This window comes from Littorina saxatilis, linkage group LG2 (genome assembly GCF_037325665.1).
Source record: "Littorina saxatilis isolate snail1 linkage group LG2, US_GU_Lsax_2.0, whole genome shotgun sequence".
NCBI classification, from domain to species: Eukaryota; Metazoa; Mollusca; class Gastropoda; order Littorinimorpha; family Littorinidae; genus Littorina; species Littorina saxatilis.
In genome coordinates this window covers 100,927,116-100,933,707 of record NC_090246.1, presented here as the reverse complement: position 1 = coordinate 100,933,707, position 6,592 = coordinate 100,927,116, and positions in this window count along the sequence as shown.

The window sequence follows — 6,592 nt, the reverse complement described above, 5'->3', positions numbered from 1 at the left end:
ATCTATGCACATACAAACACACACAGACACAGACATGGAGTATAAATGATCTGGTCATCCAGAAAAAACTAGTCTTCAAGGATGGACAATTAGAGGTGATGGGTTCTGTTGATCATCTTTTTGAAAAGCTCTTCTCTACTCATTAATTTCACTCTTGCTTTACTTGAGTCATAACGACATTGAACAACTTCAATTTGTGTAGCATGTTAGTATACAGTGGTTCTTGCGTGTGAAAGAGTATGAAGAAGGCTAGAGAGGAGAGGATATGTGCTGTTTGAAACTTTAAATGGATATTATTTTTGATGATAGAATGTTTAATGATCATGCTGTTATGTTGAAAGACATCGGATTTTGAGGCCTAAAATATTTGAGTTTTGTCTCATAAGTGAGGCAAAGGAGATTGTACAGATAAGGCAATAATGTTTGAACTGCATAATGTTTCCTCTACTTTCAAAGAATGTTTCCCAAGAATAATAACACTAAAAACAATGTACTTTTCAAAGTATTTAGAAATAGGTGTGATATTTTGAAGTCAAAATCATTGTTTTAGGGCAAACTGTTCACCTGTATGTGTGTGATGAAAACCGTTTAATTTTTTTGCTCTGCCATAAAAATACATGTATATTAATTACTTTGTTCACATGTGTCTATCACAGCAAGGAGACAATAAAATGATCTGTTTAAAATTAACAATTGATGCGGGTGGTTATTCATTTGTCTGTTTCTGTCATGTTCTCTTTGCCTTTTCTCTGTTAGTACAGTCGAAGCTGCCCTGTCGATCACCTCTCGATAACCACCACTCTGTTAGTACAGTCCAAGCTGCCCTGTCAATCATCTCTCAATAACCACCACTCTGTTAGTACAGTCCAAGCTGCCCTGTCGATCACCTCTCGATAACCACCACTCTGTTAGTACAGTCCAAGCTGCCCTGTCCATCACCTCTCCATAACCACCACTCTGTTAGTACAGTCCAAGCTGCCCTGTCCATCACCTCTCCATAACCACCACTCTGTTAGTACAGTCCAAGCTGCCCTGTCGATCACCTCTCGATAACAACCACTCTGTTAGTACAGTCCAAGCTGCCCTGTCAATCACCTATCAATAACCACCACTCTGTTAGTACAGTCCAAGCTGCCCTGTCAACCATCTCTCAATAACCACCACTCTGTTAGTACAGTCCAAGCTGCCCTGTCAATCGCCTCTCCATAACCACCACTCAGTTAGTACAGTCCAAGCTGCCCTGTCCATCACCTCTCGATAACCACCACTCTGTTAGTACAGTCCAAGCTGCCCTGTCGATCACCTCTCGATAACCACCACTCTGTTAGTACAGTCCAAGCTGCCCTGTCGATCACCTCTCCATAACCACCACTCTGTTAGTACAGTCCAAGCTGCCCTGTCGATCACCTCTCCATAACCACCACTCTGTTAGTACAGTCCAAGCTGCCCTGTCCATCACCTCTCCATAACCACCACTCTGTTAGTACAGTCCAAGCTGCCCTGTCCATCACCTCTCCATAACCACCACTCTGTTAGAACAGTCGAAGCTGCCCTGTCAATCACCTCTCAATAACCACCACTCTGTTAGTACAGTCCAAGCTGCCCTGTCCATCACCTCTCGATAACCACCACTCTGTTAGTACAGTCCAAGCTGCCCTGTTGATCACCTCTCGATAACCACCACTCTGTTAGTACAGTCCAAGCTGCCCTGTCCATCACCTCTCGATAACCACCACTCTGTTAGTACAGTCCAAGCTGCCCTGTCAATCACCTCTCGATAACCACCACTCTGTTAGAACAGTCGAAGCTGCCCTGTCAATCACCTCTCGATAACCACCACTCTGTTAGTACAGTCCAAGCTGCCCTGTCCATCACCTCTCGATAACCACCACTCTGTTAGTACAGTCCAAGCTGCCCTGTTGATCACCTCTTGATAACCACCACTCTGTTAGTACAGTCCACGCTGCCCTGTCCATCACCTCTCAATAACCACCACTCTGTTAGTACAGTCCAAGCTGCCCTGTCAATCGCCTCTCCATAACCACCACTCTGTTAGTACAGTCCAAGCTGCCCTGTCCATCACCTCTCGATAACCACCACTCTGTTAGTACAGTCCAAGCTGCCCTGTCCATCATCTCTCGATAACCACCACTCTGTTAGTACAGTCGAAGCTGCCCTGTCGATCACCTCTCGATAACTACCACTCTGTTAGTACAGTCCAAGCTGCCCTGTCGATCACCTCTCGATAACCACCACTCTGTTAGTACAGTCCAAGCTGCCCTGTCGATCACCTCTCGATAACCACCACTCTGTTAGTACAGTCGAAGCTGCCCTGTCAATCACCTCTCGATAACCACCACTCTGTTAGTACAGTCCAAGCTGCCCTGTCCATCACCTCTCGATAACCACCACTCTGTTAGTACAGTCCAAGCTGCCCTGTCGATCACCTCTCGATAACCACCACTCTGTTAGTACAGTCCAAGCTGCCCTGTCGATCACCTCTCGATAACCACCACTTGACCAGAATCCCCATTTTTAAGACCAACCAATTTGACTTCCCCCTTTTTAACTTAAGACCTGGACTTTTCAGATTTTACGTTCACTACCTCTGCATCCTCTTTTTTTGAGACAAGATTTTCTCAGATTTGTTTAGGTCTTAAGAGGGGGTTCCACTGTACCACTGACAGCCTGTTAAGCGTAATGGCACGTGAAAAACTGGATACTCGAAATCAAAAACATGATCATTGAACTCGGAGATTCTCTCACTGTATTACATTGAGGCAGCAGGTGTCTAATTCGACCAAAAGTGGGCGCATTTCCTCTAGATGTATTACTTGTTTACCCCTCAGGAGGTAGAACATGTGACCTCCAACACCCACCTCGTCTACATGATATGCTAGAGACAATCCAAGTACAACGCTTGAGATGACTAGGACATGTCTGTCGCATGCCACCAAGCTCGTCTCCATATTATGCTAGAGAAAATCCAAGTACAACGCTTGAGATGACTAGGACACGTCTGTCGCATGCCACCAAGCTCGTCTCCATATTATGCTAGAGAAAATCCAAGTACAACGCTTGAGATGACTAGGACACGTCTGTCGCATGCCACCAAGCTCGACTCCAGAATATGCTGGAGACAATCCAAGTACGACGCTAGTGATGGCGAGGACAAGTCTGCCCCATGCCACCCAGCTCGACTCCATAATATGCTAGAGACAACCCAAGTACGACGCTGGTGATAACTAGGACACGTCTGCCCCATGCCACCCAGCTCGACTCCAGAATATGCTAGAGACAATCCAAGTACCGCGTTGGTGATGGCAAGGACAAGTCTGCCCCATGCCACCCAGCTCGACTCCAGAATATGCTAGAGACAATCCAAGTACCGCGTTGGTGATGGCGAGGACAAGTCTGCCCCATGCCACCCAGCTCGACTCCATAATATGCTAGAGACAATCCAAGTACGACGCTGGTGATGGCAAGGACAAGTCTGCCCCATGCCACCCAGTTTCACTCCATAATATGCTAGAGACAATCCAAGTACGACGCTGGTGATGACTAGGACACGTATGCCGCATACCATCAATCTCGACTCCAGAATATGCCAGAGACAATCCAAGTACAACACTTGGGACGGTTAGGACACGTCTGTGGCATGCCACCCAGCTCGACTCCAGAACAACCTTACGATGGACACCTTTGGAGAAGAGAAACAAGGGAAGGTCAAAAGAGATGCGAATGGTCAAGACCTAAAGAGCAGAAGACTGACCTTGGTGATTGTCCCCGCAACCAATAGACGAAGACGTCCATTGTCGTCATCTCAGGCGCCAAATGGCTAAAACATGACTGAGTTAGAGTTAGTGAATGAAAAAACAAGTTGCGTAAGGCGAACTTACTACATTTAGTCAAGCTGTGGAACTCACAGAATGAAGCTGAACGCACTGCATTTTTTCACAATGACCGTAGTCTGCCGCTCGTGCAAAAGGCAGTGAAATTAACGAGCCTGTTTAGCGCTGTAGTGGTTGCGCTGTGCTGCATAGCACGCTTTTCTGTACCTCTCTTCGTTTTAACTTTCTGAGCGTGTTTTTAATCCAAACATATCATATCTATATTTTTTTGGAATCAGGAACCGACAAGGAATAAGATAAAACTGTTTTCAAATCGATTTCAGAAATTTAACTTTAATCATAATTTTTATATTTTTCAGAGCTTGTTTTTAATCCGAATATAACATATTTATATGTTTTTGGAATTAGAAAATGATGAAGAATAAGATGAACGTAATTTTGGATCATTTTATAAAAAAAAAATTTAATTACAATTTTCAAATTGTTAATGACCAAAATCATTAATTAATTTTTAAGCCTCCATGCTGAAATGTAATACCAAAGTTCGGCCTTCGTCGAAGATTGCTTGGCCAAAATTGTAATCAATTTATTTGAAAAATGAGGGTGTGACAGTGCCGCCTCAACCTTTACAAAAAAACCGGATATGACGTCATCAAAGACATATATCCAAAAAATGAAAAAAGGTCTGGGGATATCATACCCAGGAACTCTCATGTAAAATTTCATAAATATCGGTCCAGTAGTTTACTCTGAATCGCTCTACACACACACACGCACAGACAGACACAGACAGACACACACACACACACACACACACACACACACACACACACACACACACACACACACATACACCACGACCCTCGTCACGATTCCCCCTCTATGTTAAAACATTTAGTCAAAACTTGACTAAATGTAAAAAGGAATTAAAAGATTTGATCGAAACAAATATTTAGGAAATGTGTATTAAAAGGGAGAAGATGACTTGTAGGGGTTTGGGTACCCAAGAAAGCACGAGTTACGACAACAAAAGGTAGTATTTTTGATATATTTCTGTAAAAGAGTATAAACAAGTCGCGTAAGGCGAAATTACTACATTTAGTCAAGCTGTGGAACTCACAGAATGAAATTGAACGTCGTCCGCCGCTAGTGCAAAAGGCAGTGAAAGTGACGAGCCTGTTTGGCGCGGTAGCGGTTGCGCTGTGCTTCATAGCATGCTTTACTGTACCTCTCTTCGTTTTAACTTTCTGAGCGTGTTTTTAATCCGAACATATCATATCTATATGTTTTTGGAATCAGGAACCGACAAGGAATAAGATGAAAGTGTTTTTAAATTGATTTCAAAAATTTAATTTTGATCATAATTTTTAATTTTCAGAACTTGTTTTTAATCCAAATATAACATATTTATATGTTTTTGGAATCAGAAAATGATGAAGAATAAGATGAACGTAAATTTGGATCGTTTTATAAAAAAAAATTATTTTTACAATTTTCAGAGTTTTAATGACCAAAGTCATTTGTTAATTTTTAAGCCACCAAGCTGAAATGCAATACCGAAGTCCGGCCTTCGTTGAAGATTGCTTGGCCAAAATTTCAATCAATTTGATTGAAAAATGAGGGTGTGACAGTGCCGCCTCAACTTTTACAAAAAGCCGGATATGACGTCATAAAAGACATTTATCCAAAAAATGAAAAAAACATCCGGGTGATATTATACCCAGGACTCTCATGTCAAATTTCAAGAAGATCGGTCCAGTAGTTTTCTCTGACGGGCGCTGTGGCGTGGTGGTAAGACGTCGGCCTCCTAGTCGGAAGGTCGAGGGTTCGAATCCCGGCCGCGGCCGCCTGGTGGGTTAAGTGTGGAGATTTTTCCGATCTCCCAGGTCAACTTATGTGCAGACCTGCTAGTGGCTTATCCCCCTTCGTGTGTACACGCAAGCACAAGACCAAGTGCGCACGTAAAAGATCCTGTAATCCATGTCAGAGTTCGGTGGGTTATAGAAACACGAAAATACCCAGCATGCTTCCTCCGAAAGCGGCGTATGGCTGCCTAAATGGCGGGGTAAAAACGGTCATACACGTAAAATTCCACTCGTGCAAAAACACGAGTGTACGTGGGAGTTTCAGCCCACGAACGCAGAAGAAGAAGAAGAAGGTACAGTAGTTTACTCTGAATCGCTCTACACACACACACACACACACACACACACACACACACACACACACACACATACACATACACACATACACCATGACCCTCGTCTCGATTCCCCCTCTATGTTAAAACATTTAGTCAAAACTTGACTAAATGTAAAAAATAAACAAGTCGCGTAAGGCGAAATTATTACATTTAGTCAAGCTGTCGAACTCACGGAATAAAACTGAACGCATTGCATTTTTTTCACTAAGACAATACAGCTTCGTCAGTCCCCGCGACAAGGAAATCGCTCACTTTTCACGTGCAAAACGAAGTGAAATCGACAAGCCAGTAGAGCGCGGTAGCATATTGCGCTAAGCAGGAAAGCGCGCTTTTCTGTATTCTTTTAACTTTTTAAGCTTTTTTTGTGTATCCAAACACTACATAATTTATCTATACGTTTTTGGAATCGGGAAACAATACAGAACAAGATGAATTTTTTTTGGATCGATTACTTCAATTTTATTTTTAATTGATTGATTGATTGATTGTTGTTGCTTTTTGGGTCCAGCGGACCATATAGGCCAAAACAGGACCCCTT